At 42.2% G+C, this 17235-nt stretch overlaps 1 long non-coding RNA gene across 1 annotated transcript; it reads right to left on the bottom strand.

Moving 5' to 3' along the window:
- Positions 1-5344: 5344 nt before the first annotated feature.
- On the bottom strand, positions 5345-11892 carry LOC115065513. Its single transcript, XR_003845293.1, has 3 exons — positions 11737-11892; positions 8748-8928; positions 5345-5606 (listed from the first exon to the last, which is right to left on the bottom strand). It is a non-coding gene; the product is annotated as an uncharacterized LOC115065513 (long non-coding RNA).
- Positions 11893-17235: the final 5343 nt, after the last annotated feature.

Raw genomic sequence — 17235 nt, 5'->3', positions numbered from 1 at the left:
AGACAGACAGACAGACAGACAGACAGACAGAGAGACAGAGAGACAGAGAGACAGAGACAGAGAGAGAGGCAGACAGAGACAGAGACAGACAGAGACAGAAACAGAGACAGACAGAGATGATGATGATGTTTCATCTAAACACAAGAAATATAATGAGTTGCTGTCAGAAAGTCAATTGTTATTAACATGATAACCAAGATATTTTAAGGCATGCTGTGCCAAAAATCATAATTATCAAGAAGACTGGGTGGACTGGAAAGATGTTAACTTGAGAAATCACTTACTTCACGAGCATGAGTGTGGGTCCTCAGAAACACATAAAAGCCAAGCATAGATGTATGAACCTGTAATTCTTGTACTGGGCAGATGAGACAGGAAGATCCCAAGAACTTGCCCAAGAACTCCCAAGAACAACCAAACCCATCAGAGTGCCTCAGGTTCAATGCAAGACCAGATCTCAGTAAGGTGAAAGTACAGGTGTCTTTTAGCTCTCATACACATGAACATATATACACATAAACACTGCAAATACAAGGTGTGTGTGTGTGTGTGTGTGTGTGTGTGTGTGTGTGTGTGTGTGTGTGGTATATGTATATAGGTATAGGCACAGGGGGCCTAAGAGGGGAAAGAAAAGGCAATGTGGAATCAACTCATGGATCTCACTTGCAGGGTAAAATTTCACCTTGGAAACAAAGCAATAGAGGGTAAGTAGAGGCTTGAGCAAGAGAGAGAATATTGAGTGCCTGGTGTTCTTTAATGCCACTGTGATTCAAATGTACCTGGTAAACACAAAACATCCCTCATGTATAACTAATGTATTACCTAAGCCAAGAACAACTGACCCACAGGGAAATAATCACATTTGAAAGCAGAATTTCTGGACTCACGTCTTCCATCAGCTAGAATGACTTTAGATCAGCAAGTGTGTCCTGATAAAACCTTCTTTTTCTTCTCTCCATTTACTTTGATGTTGGCTCCTGGTTTACTGTAGACTGTTTTTATTGTGTTTAGCTATGGGCCTTGAATTCCTGATCTTTCCAAGACTTTTATCATGAATGGGTGTTGGATTTTGTCAAATGCTTTCTCAGCATCTAACGAGATGATCATGTGGTTTTTTGTCTTTGAGTTTGTTTATATAGTGGATTACATGGATGGATTTCTGTATTTTAAACCATCCCTGCATCTAGCTATCAGATGGAACACAGGGCCCCCAATAGAGGGGCTAGAGAAAGTACCCAAGGAGCTGAAGGGGTCTGCAACCCTATAGGTGGAATAACAATATGAACTAACCAGTACCCCCAGAGCTCGTGTCTCTAGCTGCATATGTAGCAGAAGATGGTCTAGTCAGCTATCATTGGGAAGAAAGGCCCCTTAGTCTTGCAAACTGTATATTCCCCATAGAGGGGAATGCCAGGGCCAAGAAAGGGGAGCGGGTGGGTATGGGAGGGGGGCGGGGTAGGGTATAGGGGACTTTGGGGATAGCATTTAAAATGTAAATGAAGTAAATACCTAATAAAAATTGAAAAAAAAAAAACCTTCTTTTTCTCATCTCTAAAATAGGCAATGTGAAGTGGAAAGAGGAAGGGCCGAGGTCCCCAAACACTGACTATTTGACCTCTTTTCCTATTTAGATTCTAGGCAGAATAAGGGTAATCTCAGCAAAAGGGACTTCACTGCTGTCATCCAAGGAGAACACTGACTAGGACATCATTGCTAGCTGGTTGATAACCCACGTCTAAAGAAATGGCTAACTAAAAGGCTCCTGTAGGTTAATGCGAAAACAGCAGGATGGTGAGAGGCTTCCAGTTAAAATGGCTTCATGAATCCTCCCACAGAGCTCAAATATTTAAAAGCCAGGAATATTGCTAACTATTTACAATCCTAGCTCTTGAGGGCAGAGATAGGTGGATCCCTGCAGCTCTCTAGCTAGGGTGGATTACTTGACAAGATCTAAGCTTTCTAATAAAGGAAGATGAGTGGTGCCTGAGGAATAACATCTAAAGTTTATCTCTAGTCTTATATGTACCTACTCACATATGGGCTGGCTCTCTCTCTCTCTCTCTCTCTCTCTCTCTCTCTCTCTCTCTCTCTCTCTCTCCTCTTCTCTATCTTTCTCCCATCTCCCCCTCCCTCTCAGGGAAATAACAGACATTTCAAGTTTCTGAAAAACCATTAAGAGGTTAAGTAAATACATGTCTCTAGACTCAGGTTGAAAGTTCTATTGTCCTGGAATCCCGCTTGTGTTGGTTAACAAAGCCCCAAGGAGCTCATGTGGGATGGAACACTAACCCCCATGGTATGAAATCAAGTCTGGGACAGAGTTCCTTCTGAGCAAAAGGAACCCGTGGAAAAATAATAGCCTGCTGTCTGGAGCAAGAAGTGTATGAGGAAATCTGAGAGAAAAGGAAAATATAAACTAGTACCTATTAACTAAGGCCATAAAAGCACCGTTCAGCAACTGTGGCTGAGAATAAGGAGCCCCAAATACTCCTAACTAGAAGCCACCCTAAAACTCTAATGAACTGAGAAGTTTCCTAGAAAAATATTAATTCCTAAAGTTGACTCAAGAAGAAATAGAAAGCCCGATTGGCCTTGTGACTGTTAAAAAGGTTCACACCTCTTTATCAACATTTATCAGCATGCCCCTCTCCAGAAAACAAAACCATCTGTAATCAAACTTAAAGATAAATTACTTAAAAAAATCTACAAGGAATGTATAGTTTGTGCTTCATTCAAAACATTTGAGAGAAAGGGGTAAATGAAGAAATCTTATCCCATTCATTTTGTTGATAGTAAAATGGATCAAGCACTGTAAACATAAAGAAGGGATAAACTGGTCTGTTGAACACAGAGTTGAACATTCTAGCTAAAAGATAAGCAATGGGCTGGGGATGTAACTGAATAACGAGAGGGCTCTCTTTATGTGCATGAAATCCCAGTTCAATCCTCAGCACAACCTAAACCAGGATTGACAGTGCACGCCTGTTATCACAGTACTTCAGAAGTTACAGCAGAATCAGAAGTCTAAGACTGTCTTCAGCTGCATTGTGAGTTCGAAGTCAGCCTGGACTATACAAGACTTTTAAAAATATGCAAACCAAACGTGTTTTAGAAGTTATTTTTATATGGGATAATTTTAATGAAACTTGTGATTTATATATCTACAAAAGGGAGGAGGAAACAGCAGCGAGAAAGGAGATCACAGCTTAATAAGGAAAGGTTTTAGTGAACGTTGTAGGCTAGAGTTGAAATACCCACCTAAAAGCTTGCCCTTTCTAACATGTCATACGATGACCCAGAGCAAAGACAATGGGACAGTGACAGTGGTGGGCTCGGCTGAAGACACAGTTCTTTCCTGCTAGGGATATAATATGGTGTGATCCTTATGCCCTTTTTCCTGGTATAGCACGTGGTTGGATAGTGGGATGGGAAGTGTGACTAAATGTGTTAAGGAAATACAGGAACGTGATCAAAGATAACTAAGAGTTACCACATAGCTTTCTCAACATTGCATTTTTACCCCATGTCTCTGCAAGTATTAACATCATGATTAAAAAGAATATAAGAATCAAAAAGGAGTATTCAACTATCTTTGCTTTTAGTATACATTTATATACTTAGAAACTACACATATCTAGTCACATTCAAAAGAGTGAAGGCATCCTTTGTTTTTTTTTCTGGTTTTTATCATTCTGCTTTATATGTCTTGAAACTGGGGTGCCTTTGTCATACATCCATTGGGAATCTATAGAGTATATTTTTTAGAAAAAATAATTTTTCACATGACTCTAAATAAAACTAGCATTCAACTAAGATAGACTCACCAGTGACATCTTGATTTATGAACAATTGGTAATCTTTAAAAGCTAATAAAGTTGTTCTCTATACCTACTTGAAGAAATAATAAAATGAAATCAAAAATATAAAATTTGTTTTGTTTTGCTTGTTTGCTTTGAGATATGGTCTCTCTACACATCCCCGGCTGTCTCACTGTGTATGTTTTGTACATAGTGAGTGTACAAAACTCACTATGTAGAGCAAACCAGGCTTGAACTCACAGAGATCTTCCTATCTCTGACTCCCAAGTGCTGGGATTAAAGGCAAGTGCCACTACATCAGGCTTCAAAAGAGTAAACTTCTTAAGAACAAAACTTAAGGGTTTAGAGGAATGTGCCAGTGTTGGGTCCTCCCTCTAAGCATTGTGTTGTGCCTCTTACAGGCACGCTGGGGGTTGCTCCCCAGATCAGCCGGAGTGCAGCAGATCAGCCAGAACACAGCGTCCTCGGACCGCCCACTGTCAACGCCCACTCGTTGCCTGGACCAACCACCAATGTCGTCACACCTACTGGATTGGACCCGCCTTCTGGATACAGCTCCGCTGAGGATCGGACCGCGTGCGCCATTGAGAGATTGGGACATGGAACATTGAGCCATGCAAGATTGAGAGACACTCAGCAGAGACAATGGGACACGTGGGAGAGGGTTGGGTTCTCCCGCATGTAATCAATAAATAATAATAATCTTTCTTGCAAATCATCTCTCATTTCAGGAAGATTAGCTCTGCAGTACGAACCCACCCCAAGGTGTTTTCTGCCCATGCGTGGCGCAGAAACACTACATGTCAGTGATTAAGAGTCCTGGCTTCTCTTGCAGAGGACCCAGGTTCAGTTTCCAGCACCCACATAGTGACTCACAAAAATCTGGATCTCCAGTTATAAGAAATCTAAGGATCTCTTCAATTCCTACAAACATCAGACATGCACATGGTTCACACACGCGTGAAGGCAAACATTCAAAAAATAAAAATAAATAGTTTAAAATAAATATTTTTATTTTTTAGATATTTTTCATTAATTTATTTTTCAGTTTACATCTCAATTGCAACCCTCCAACTCTTCCTGGTACCCCGCCCCCAGCACAGCCCCACCCATTCTCCTCTGAGAAGAGAGAGCCCTTCTCTCTGGCTATCCACCCACTTTGGCACATCAAGTCACTGTAAGACTAGGCACATCCTCTCCCACTGAGGCCAGACAAGGTGACCCAGTTAAGGGGAATAAATTACTTTTTAATCTACAAAGAAACAATATTTTCAAAATGTTAATGAAATCATGAAGCAAACAAAACAAATACATAGATGCACTATAATCAGTGTTGGAAATGTTTGATCACATAAACAATACATACATTGAATGCAACTTAATATATAAATTTAGTGCAATTACAATTCAACTTTGGGTGGCATTTTTTTTCAATACAGCTATACACAATGACCCCAAAATCTATGTGAAAGAGTTAAAAGGCCAAAATTGTTCAAAAATAAAACTAAAAGTAACATGAAAAATTGTACCACCTACATACCAAATCTTATAATATTGTATTATTAGTATAGTATTATAATGATACTGTGGTACTACCCCACTGACAACACAGCAGAACACAGAGCCCAGAGAGACAGATTCTGTGTGACATGGATGCAGGAGGGAGATGGGCCTTGAGTGATGTATGCAGGCTATGTCATTACCCACTGGAGAAGACAAGAAGATGGGTCTCCTTCATTCCATACATGAGCTCCAGATATCTGTGAAATCTAGATTGGAGGAAGCTCCCTAGAAATTAAGAAAAAGAAGGCAATTTAAAATCAAGAATCACAAATCCATTATAGAACATATCACAGGGAGTCATCAAAAAATTAAAAATTGAGATACCATATGACCCAGGAGCCCTTGAATGGAGTATACCCAAAGAAACAAAAATTGGTGTATCTAAGAGATACTTGCTACGTTCATGTTTATAGCAATACTAGCTACAACAGGCAAGATTTGGAATCAACTCAAATATCTATCAGAGAAGAATAGATAAAGAAGATATATCACAGCCACCCACAAACACACACACACACACACACACACACACACACACACACACACACACACACAGAATCTTCTCACCCAAAACCTGCTTCTGTGTATATCTCCTGTATAAGGGAACAACATAAAATGAGCTTATAATTATGTCTTGATAACATAGTGTGGTAGGAAAGGCAAAGGTCTTATCCCTGGAAGTACATGCAGGCTCCCTGGAGAAGAACAATCATCCCTAGAGCCAATTATCCAAAGACATGGCTAGCACCCGAAAGGCAGGCCTCGGGCAGGGAAGAGAATATGATTCTTCATGGAGCCTCATTTTATAGGCAGTCTTTTTCAATGACTCAGAATGCTTGGGGTAAGCTCTAAGGTGACTGATGATAAACAGATGCCCACCCTTAGAGACTGGCTAGGAGACGGATAAGACAAACATCATTCTGTGTGACACAGATGTTGGGGGAAGATGGGCCTTGAGTGAAGTATGCATGTTATGTCATTATCCACTGGAGAAGACAAGGAGATGGGCCTCCTCCATTCCACACATGAACTCCAGATATCTGTGAGACCAAGACTGAAGGAAGTTCAATGGGGAAAGATACCTAGTGCTGGCTAGCCAGCTGATCCTGCCAAATCAAATAGGTGAACTCTAGATTCAGAAACAAATCGTTTCTTAATGGATATGGATAAAAGAAGACACCTGACATCTACCTCTGGCCCCCACATGAACACATGTATACACATACCTGCACACACATGCATCCATACATAAGCACATACATGTACATGCAAATTAAAAAACACCTTGCAAAGGAACTTAATCCAACTACCATGTTTAGAAATGAGACCTTTGGGAAATAATTAAGATTAAATAGAGTCATCACACTTGAGTAAGAGGGAGACAAACATAGAAGGGTGTGTGTGTGTGTGTGTGTGTGTGTGTGTGTGCATTCGCCCCCATGTGTGCAAATGAGGGTAAGCTTTCCATCTCTTGATGTGTGATGTCCTCATCCATCTTGAAACTTTATCAGCCATAAGTCCATCACAAGATGTTATCTTCAACCTTGGACTAGCATCATGAGTCTAAGCCAGTCTCTTTTCACTATAAGTTACTCAGCCCCTGGTATTGTGTTATTAGCAACAGAAAGTACATTTTTAAAACTCTTTCTCAATTCTTCAGTCAAATAGTGGTAGAGTACACTGGACTACGTACCCGTATGTGTGGCATTAGTGTGCATATCTCTGCATGAGAAATAATAGAACAATATTCTGTTCTTTAACTCATAAGGTACATCCAGAATTATAAATATTATAAATATTTATACATGGCATTGCATACTTTCCTATAATTCATGCCCACAAATTCTCACCAACACTCTTCCCTCTGATAGAGAGATTTCCCTCCCATTACCAACTTTATCGGTTAGTTATATTTGTCTGTGTGGGTAAACCAGTCCAAAAATGAATTATGTGTGACATTAATCATTTATTACAAACCCCTGAACATATTTGTTGGAAATCTGGGTAAGGCTCAGCAAGGACATTCTTTTGTGGGAACCCCCAGGTCTTACACATATATGCCACATAGCCTTTAGATGGTATGGAAGCTTAGGTTTAAGATAGCCTCATTCATATAGCTGGCGGTTGGTGGCTTTCATCTCTGGTAACAGAGTTAGTTCAGCCATGCTAGGATATACCTAGCTCAGGTACAATGACATTTGTGGTTGGTCGGAGTCCTAAAAACTGCAGAAGAGGGCCTAGAGAGATGGCTCAGCTATTATAATCACTTGAAAGTCTTCTAAGGGACCAAAGTTTGGTTCTTAGCACCCTTGTCAGACAGCTCACAACTGTCTGTAACTCCAGCTTCAGGGTATCTGATTTCCTCTGCTATATTCTGCTACTACCTGTACTTACACACACACACACACACACACACACACACACACACACACACACACAAACACATTTATATACATAATGTTTTAAAATAAACTATTTTTAGGGAACTAAAGACAACTTCAATTTCTTATTAGGTCTCTGAGTCCCATTTGGTAATATATCACTGACCAAAGAAAAGTCCACACCAAACCAAATACATGACTAGGGCGGTGCTGGTCCCCAGGTATAAATGTGGGGAAAAATCATTTCAGCTGTTATTTCAAACAAGTTTCTGTGCCAGCTTTGAGTAGCCTTGATCTTATTTTATGACACAGGAATAATTTCCTAAAGGCACACTGTGGCCACACACTCACATCAGTACAGGTACAGAAGAGGCATTACGTACGTAGTCTTACTTTTTTTCCTGAAAGGAAATGGAGAGGCAGTGGATCTGGGGGAGAAAGAAGTTGAGCATGGACCAGGAGGAGGGGAGCGAGGAGAGACTACAGTTGGGAATTATATGATTGAACAATAAAAAGAAAAGAAAAGAAAAGAAAAGAAAAGAAAAGAAAAGAAAAGAAAAGAAAAGAAAAGAAGAGAAAAGAAAAGAACAACACATGCAAATTCATACCACAGTCACATATGCACTCAAACATTAGCAGAAAACCACAGGGAATGAATCACATGAAGATAGACACAGAATCAGTCCTGTATACAGGCACCAAGTCCACCTATGAGGCAAGGATTTGCTGTGCACACTCGATTTCATTTTAACTCTGCAAAGTTCTTTGATAAAATGCACAGTAGCATATTTCAGAGAAGGAATCCAGTGCTCCCAGCCATCCTTTGGTACCAAGGGTTAAGTGATTAGAGATGACCCAGGCTGCCAGCTGCAGGCTGGTCTCTGTGGTCGGATTTCTCAAGATGATACAGCTCACTTCCCAGCAGTGATTGCAAGATTTAAATCTAAGTCAAGTCTGGAGAGAGAAAAAACGCAATCCTTGGTACCGTGTTAGTTAGAGCAGAGCTGGAGACAGCATAAGCAATGAAGAGCCGGAGCCCGCAGAATTGTTTAACCATTTGACTAGATGGGACACATGAAGAAGCTTTTCTAGGCAGCTACAGATAACCGCCCTTCTTTCACAGGTCCCCTGGCAAGTTCCTTACGAATCTAAAGTAGATGTAAATTCTGAAAAAAAAAAAAAAAAAGATGGGATTTTAAAAAATGAAGCTCTCTTTACTTTCTACAGAGGCTCTCACAACACTATGCATATATTATCCACAATTTATAATTAATAACTATTTACATTCATAAATGTTTTAAGTAACAATATTATTGAAAAGCAAGGGCTAAAAATAAGCTAATGTTTGTTTCCTTTCCTCCTGAGTTCCTGGTGGCTTTAGAAAAAAGAATAAGATCACAACTTTTTTTCACCTCCTACAGGGTCAAAATTTCTAGGAAATGTATAGCTGAACAGACAACTGAATTTCAAATGGGGACTATTCTTTGAAACTTACCCCCATCTTCCAGTAAAGTCTCAGCCTAGACAGGTCTGCAGGACTCCAGCACCATTAACTAAGGCACCTGTCAGAATTGATGCCTTTCCTTGTTTAATACATAATGCTTCCCTGATGCTACACAAGGACACAGCCCACCTGTTCTGCTGCCCAACTTCATTAGCTGCTGATTCACAAGCATGCTTGGAAATATGGTGGGAAAGTATGAAAGCGCAAAGTAGGTGAGACATGACTACTTTTGGTTTCCCTAACTTGGCTGTGACTGGCAAAGCCTTGAAGTGCCCATCACACTACCAGTCAGTTGTCCTAAGAGCCTGAGGACACCTGGAGAGCAGTTCAGGACTGTAAACTCTCCTGTATGAAGGTGCAGTCAAAATCCAAGTGCTTTAGAGGGCGGAGACAAGGGAGCCCTTAGACCAACCAAATCAATCGGCTTTGGTTTCATGAGAGAAGAGAGAGACACTGCCTCAATGTATAAGGAAAGGAGTCAAACAGCTGAAGAAGATATCCACATCCACCTCTGTTTTTTGTACACTTATACACATAGATGACTATGCAAATGGGAACACATGCAAGAACGTGCATATGCATGTGCACACAACAAACATACACACTCGTGCTTGAAATAACAGGAGTGAGAGTCAGCTTCCATCTTCCTTAGACATTTGATCTGACACCAGGGAGTCTTGATTCTAAAAGTAGTTTCCTGAGCAGGGTCCTCATCTGTCCCTTCCAGTACTAGACTCTCAGGCCATGGCTACTCTTGTTTCTCAGATGGAGAAAGAAACCCCATTGGAGCACAGGAAAGTATTTAAGAATGCAGCAACTTCCCAAATTAAACTTTGTCCTGGTTTACACTTCTAAGTCCCTCAGGATAGCCAGGTCGAAGTTCTGCCTTATTTATGACTGGTTTTTTACAGTGACAGACACTGGAGCCACAAATCTCATGACTGATGTGTCCCAACACTGCCAGCTTCCTCTTCAGTGGGGACAAATGCCCATGGTGTGACTCCATAGCATTCACACATTTAGATACTTGTATTTAATATTTAATTATTATTTTTTTTCTTTTTGCTTTGAAGAAAAGTATTCAATGGTCAGGGATTTCCTGACTCCATAGGCTCAAGGTGTCATCTCTCCTTCTCTTGGCTGAGGATGACAGGGAAGTTGTTAAGGAACAGCCAGAGAGAGTCCAGGGAGTCCATTCCCATCACTCTACTATCCCGACAGGGCTGTTGCTCCCAGTGGGCACGTGCCTATCCTTAGTACATCATAGCGCTGCCTCCTTGTCCTAGCTTTCCCTTTAGTGTACTCTGCCTCCCCTTCCCCAGGGGAACTCCCTGAAGGAAGAGATCATGTCTTGGGTTGTCTTCCAGATCTTTATAGGGGAAAGCAAATGAAACTGTCTCAGGTGTATATGTAGGTACTTGTGTCACCTAGTGGTGTGCTCTACATCAGCTTATAAAGTGGTCAGGATGTGAGGGGAAGAACCCTAGGAAACAGACCAGAAGACATTTCTTGAGAGAAATGCAGGTGGCCACAGGCAGACTGAACTGACAAGGGCTTAGGAAAGAGAGGGTTCCCACCCCAGCCACTAATGCCTGAAGAAGCACTAATAGCAATAGTGGTATTGATTGACAGGTTGGCTGCCTCTGATGCTCGGGGTACTATACCAAGCACTCAGTGGGTGTGATCTTATCTAACCCAGACAATAAAATCACAAATGGGCTGTGATCACACCAGCTCCATAGGTATGGACTCTGAAGCTCGCAGCAGACAAGAAACTGCCTGTTGGCATGTATCATGCAGATCATGCAGGTGAAAGAGTCAGGCTCAAATCCAGGTCATCGATTCTATAGCCTTTCTCCTCTATGCCTAAAAAATTGTAGACCCATTGGGTGAGGAAACACACATTTACATACAATCACACTGTATAACTCAAATCATTTTGATCTACAGAAAGACATGAAGTAAGAACTTATGAATAAATAAAGATCTTAACAACTTCATCCACACACTGCAGCCTCAAGTCAAGCCTGCATCTGAATGAGAGTGTCCTCTGGAGGAAGGTATAGGTGCCACACACCCCCAGAGGGACTAATATTATGGAACACAGATTAATAGAGAAGGGCAAGAAATAGTGGAGGCTCCCAGGGAAGGAAAAGCATATTGAAGGGAGCCCCCATAACTGCATATTCTGTCTTCACAAAGCCCTTCTGCCACTCTTGTGGTTCATGACTCTGTTACTCACAATCGCTCTGCTCCCAGCCCTTACACACAGCCTCTCACCAACATTAGATCGTGCCTTGTCTGTGCTCCAACATGTTCAGGGATTTCCACTGCCTTCTGATTAAAGTCTAAAATTCTCAGCTCAATTCAAGGACTTTCACACTCAGCCACCATCCAGACAACCAAATCTGTCCTCAGATACTGGCTCAGACACCCCAGGCTTGTGATGAACTCCCAAAATATGACTCACCACATCCCAAATGAGCTTGGTCCTCCTGCTTCCCCTGTCTCACTCTTGCCGTCTGCCGGGAACACAAGTCTCTTCTAAGGTTGCCAGCAGCATTTGCTGAACACTTTTTAGGTATCAGGCACAATTCTGGCTTGTAAGATCAGCCTTCTCCTTCAACACTTGGTCCAAATGCCACCTTCTGCAGGAGGCGAGAGTCGGTCTCTGAGGGGAAGCAATTCATCTGAGAGCAAAGTGTGTTCAGGGGTTTGTGTTTGGACTTTAACTAAAGGCTTACACCCACTTCCCTGGCACAGTCTGTTCCTTGGTGCGCGCAGTATGGTCATGGTGAGGTTCAATCCAGGGAGTTCAGGGCTAGTGGGCAGTCCTATTCTCACTTCCCATTGGCACATAAGTTATGACAATGTACACAATCTCCACAGTCATCAAAATACCAAAGAATGAATTCTCTAAAGCGTCTAATGGTTACAAAGACATAATAAAAATTGCCCAGTGTCTTAGTCAGGGTTTCTATTCCTGCACAACATCATGACCAAGAAGCAGTTGGGGAGGAAAGGGTTTATTTGGCTTACACTTTTCACATTGCTGTCAATCATTAAAGGATGTCAGGACTGGAACTCAGGCAGGNCAGGAAGCAGGAGCTGATGCAGAGGCCATGGAGGGATGTTCTTTACTGGCTTGCTTCCCCTGGCTTGCTCAGCCTGCTCTCTTATAGAACCCAAGACTACCAGCCCAGAGATGGTCCCACCCACAAGGGGCCCTCCCCCTTGGTCACTAATTGAGAAAATGTCCCACAGCTGGATCTCATGGAGGCATTTCCCCAACTGAAGTTCCTTTCTCTGTGATAACTCCAGCTGTGTCAAGTTGACACAAAACTAGCCAGTACAATTGACCCCTTGTCAACTTGACACACAAGCACATCACTAATAAGCCTCAACCCTTAGTTCTTATTCATCCCCAAGATCTAAATAACTTGAAATGTTCCACAGTCTTTACATATTAAAAGTTCAATCCCTTTAAAATATCCAGTATCTTTTAAAATACAAAGTACTTTAAAATTCAAAGTCTCTTAACTGTGGGCTTCACTAAAAAACTTCCTTCAAGAGGGAAAAAATATCAGGGCACAGTCACAATCAAAAGCAAAAATCAATCTCCAACCATACAATGTCTAGGATCCAACTCACAATCTTCTGGGCTCCTCCAAGGGCTTGGGACACTTCTCCAGCCATGCCCTTCGTAGCACACACCTTGTCTTCTCGGCTCCAGCTCCAGCTGCCTGTACTTCACTACTGCTGCTGTTCTTGGTGGTCATCTCATGGTACTGGCATCTCCAAAATGCTGCTGTGACCCCTTCAGTCCTGGGCCATCAATTGCAACTGAGGCTGTACCTTCACCAATGGCCTTCCATGGCCTCTCACAGTGCTTCCATGGCCTCAGCTGCTCTGCATGACCCCTTCATGCCTTCAAAACCAGTACCACATGGGTAACTCTTACACATTACCAAGTCCAGCCACAGCACAAGGTACAACTTTGGCTATCTCTGGAACACAGCCTCTATGCTGTCAGAAAACACTTCCCAGAAGATGTCACCTTAATGATGCTGGTCTCCTCTTAATCACCGCTAATTTCTTAGCTCCAGCTAACCAGCTTCAGTAGTCCCAGTAAGGAAAAGGTTTCCTGCTTGTGGACGTTGTACATCGTGGTGCGCACTAGGCTCCGCACCACGATGTACAACGTCCACAAGCAGCTCTGCTGGTACCAATTTGTCTTAGTCAGGGTTTCTATTCCAGCACAAACATCATGANCAAGAAGCNAGTTGGGGAGGAAAGGGTTTANTCAGCTTACACTTCCCACATTGCTGTCAATCATTAAAGGATGTCAGGACTGGAACTCAGGCAGGTCAGGAAGCAGGAGCTGATGCAGAGGCCATGGAGGGATGTTCTTTACTGGCTTGCTTCCCCTGGCTTGCTCAGCCTGCTCTCTTATAGAACCCAAGACTACCAGCCCAGAGATGGTTCCACCCACAAGGGGCCCTTCCCCCTTGATCACTAATTGAGAAAATGTCCCACAGCTGGATCTCATGGAGGCATTTCCCCAACTGAAGTTCCTTTCTCTGTGATAACTCCAGCTGTGTCAAGTTGACACAAAACTAGCCAGTACACCCAATCTCCTGGATAGTTTTGATTTATCTAACATTTTTCTGCTTCGTACCTATGCAATTAAATAAGGTATGTAAGTCCATAACACTTTGTGCTGCCAGAGGAGGGCTATACAAACCACAAACTTTATAAAGAAATGTCGAAATGTACTGTTTATTACTTCTTGTACTCAGATTCTAACCTGTAATATTAAAAAAATAAAATAAAAACAGGGTCCTGGCAGATGACTCTAAGAGTAAAGGCATTTGCCACCGAGCCTGACAACCTAAATGCAATTGCTACGGTCCATACAGTAGAAGGAGAGAATTGAGCCCATTGAGTCGTCCTCTGACTTCCACGGATCCATGGTAGAAGATGCACACATTAAATAAGTAAATATAAAAATTAAAAGATTCAGAAATGAATAGAGTCTCGGGGTAAAGCCCCGGTCTTTCAGTGAACTAGTTAAAAACCCTGTGTTAAATGCCTGCTGAATGGAGTCTGCACCCTTGACTACAAATTTAATGAACACTTTTTTTTTTCCTCCATGTATTTCTATTCTGGTCTGAAAAACAAGACTTACTTGGATTAGAGAGTTCATACTAAAGTAAACAATTCATAAGCAAAGGACGGGTAATATCAAGTATTTATATGAAAGCTGAGAATCCAAATTGAGAGACAAACCCAACAAGTGGTAAATCTTCAGGAAAAAAGGCATTAGCTTCATCTTACATTCTCAACAGGGCATAATTTTCAAGTTTCAGCAAAACTGTGTTAAATCACCTTTGGGTAGCAGGGCTTTGGGAATGGAAGAGACCTAACAGGCATGCGATGTGTCACATCCTTTAGGCCTTCTGTTTCACTCATTCACTCAGTGATGCATTCCATTGTTTGTCATGTGCCAATTACCTCCCCTTGCTAATGGTGATAGAATGGGGAACAAGTGGGACATGGTCTTTATAACCGATTGTCATTTGTCATGTGCCACGTAGTAGGGAGACTTTTCCACTGAACCTTATATGTACAGGTTGGTAGCCTGCTGAATTGACTGTCTAAGCATAGTGTGGGATAAGGGTTGCAGAGGCAGAGAGATGGTAAGAACAAGCCTTCCTGAAAACAAATACCAGTTATCATTTCAGATAGGAAGAGGAGTGCACGGCAGACAGTGGGGGGAGGGAAAGGCCATGCAGAGTTCAGCATCAGAATCAACCCTGCCTCCATACCCTCCGGCTCAGCCTTGGCACTGTTGCCACCAACAGCAGAGCCAAAAGTGGGGGGGTGGGGGGGGAGAAACAATGAAATGAGCCTGCCATCAATGAGGAAGCATCACGCAATGCCAGCTTTTGATTTGGAAAGTGTTCATGAGGCTTTCTTGGCTGGGATATTTAAGACAAAAATAGAAATATTCTCATCAATGATTTATAAGATTTCTTTAGAGAGATGGGGCAGAACCCAGTATAACAAAGAGCAAAACAGCTTATCACTGGAGAGCATGGGTCAGGAGAGACAGAGCCATGTGAGGATGCTCTTTGTTCCTAGCCCAGAAATTAGAGTTGAGATAAGCTACCAATTTAGCCAGGCTGAACTTAAAAAAAAAAAAAAAAAAAAAAAAACAACAACAACAACAAAAAAAAAAACGGTCCATTTTTGGACTCTTCCAGCTGTAAATTTTTCTTCTTCTTGGGGGTCAAAACCCCCAGACAAGTCATCAGAAAGCTATACATGTATTTCAGAGATTAATGATTATAATAAGATAGCTTCCAAACAGATAGGCGTATCATCCCAAAACAGAAACCACCATCCTCTTCTGCACTCAGTCTTTGAAGGAGGTGGATGAGAACCGAGGAAAGCAGTCAGAACAGGTTTAGAAAGCCGAATGGATGGTTGCCTCCCCAAAGTAGGGTGAGGTCATTTCACAGTTTCGAGACAAGCTTACTATAAACCCCACTCTTGGATTTGGTTTGCTTTCAATTATGCATGAATTGCCTCTATCTCCTGGACTCCATGGGAAGCATATGGGACGGGAGTGGAAAATGCACCTCAGCCCCGGTCCCTGATAGCTAGCTAGCTCCATGCCTACTCCATTCTGCATGCAGCTCCTCTGCCAACCTTCTTAAACCTAAGCCATCAATTGGGTCATTACCATATTGGGGACAACCTTCAACACTCCAATACTACCTTACATAATCAAGATCCCACTGGCTTTGACATGCAGGAATTCTTCAGTCATTTAATTAGTCAGTGAGTATTGCCTAAGCACACCAGTGTCGGGCACTAGGTGTTCAGGCTTGAGCAAGAGAGGTAGGAGAAACCTACCTTTCAAGGAGCTTGGGGTCTACTGGGGTAGAGAAAGGAATTAGCAGCAAACAATTAGCAAGTACAATTATGTAAATGGATGGGAAGGACAGATTTCCTCAGGGCACCCAAAGGCTACATATCTCTTGCCTGTGAGGTGAGACAAAAGACACTTCCCTGCAGCCTTGACATCAGCAGAGAGGTGACCACTGAATGCCAGTTAACTAGCAAGGAAGTAGGAGTGGGTTCCTGAAAGATACGTGGGATATTTATAAACCAACAGGAGCAGAGAAGATGAGCCTATAAAGCCTAAAGCACATACCTTATCTAGAACAAAGAGAAAAGAAGGAGAGATGAGGAAGGGTCCAAAAAGGAAGGCAAATGAGACCCATGGGGCCATAAGGCGTACAAGTGGGTGGAAGTGAGCTCTATCTGGAGACACAAGGAGACTCTGAAAGATGTTGAAGATGGAGCTGGAAAGCCAGACAGTTTTAGAAATCCCATTCTATGTCCAGAACCAAGTGAATGTGGGTCAGAAGCAGTATGGCCAAGAGTATAAAGAGACCATTCGGCAGACTGGCAGGCCAATGGAGCAGAATGAGGGTTAGTGGGAGAAAGATAAAGTTGGGGTGGAGCTTGCAGGTCTCAGTGAGGTTGGCCTCTAAAATAAGAGAGAGGATGTGGTCAGCAAAGTCCTTGTTCTAGCTTAGAACAAACAAGGAGTTTGGTTATTGGGGAGGTGAATCAGTGGATAAAGTACTTGCCATGCAAGTGTAAGGAGCTGAGTGATGATGCCCAGAAACTACACAAAGGGCTTGTGGATGTGGCAGTCAACCTATAATCCCAGAACTCAGGAGGCATAATCTCTGTCCCCAGGGCATACTGGCTATCTGGACTAGCTGGAATTGTTGTCAACAATGGCTCTGCCATTTTAGACTTCAACACATACACATATATGTATACAAGTATACTCACACACATACATTCATTCATGACCATACATATATGAACACTCATACACATATTCATGTTCTCTCTCTCTCTCTCTCTCTCTCTCTCTCTCTCTCTC

The sequence above is a fragment of the Mus pahari genome, chromosome 15 (assembly GCF_900095145.1).
Source record: "Mus pahari chromosome 15, PAHARI_EIJ_v1.1, whole genome shotgun sequence".
Lineage (NCBI taxonomy): Eukaryota > Metazoa > Chordata > Mammalia > Rodentia > Muridae > Mus > Mus pahari.
This window is presented reverse-complemented; position numbering and strand designations above follow the sequence as displayed.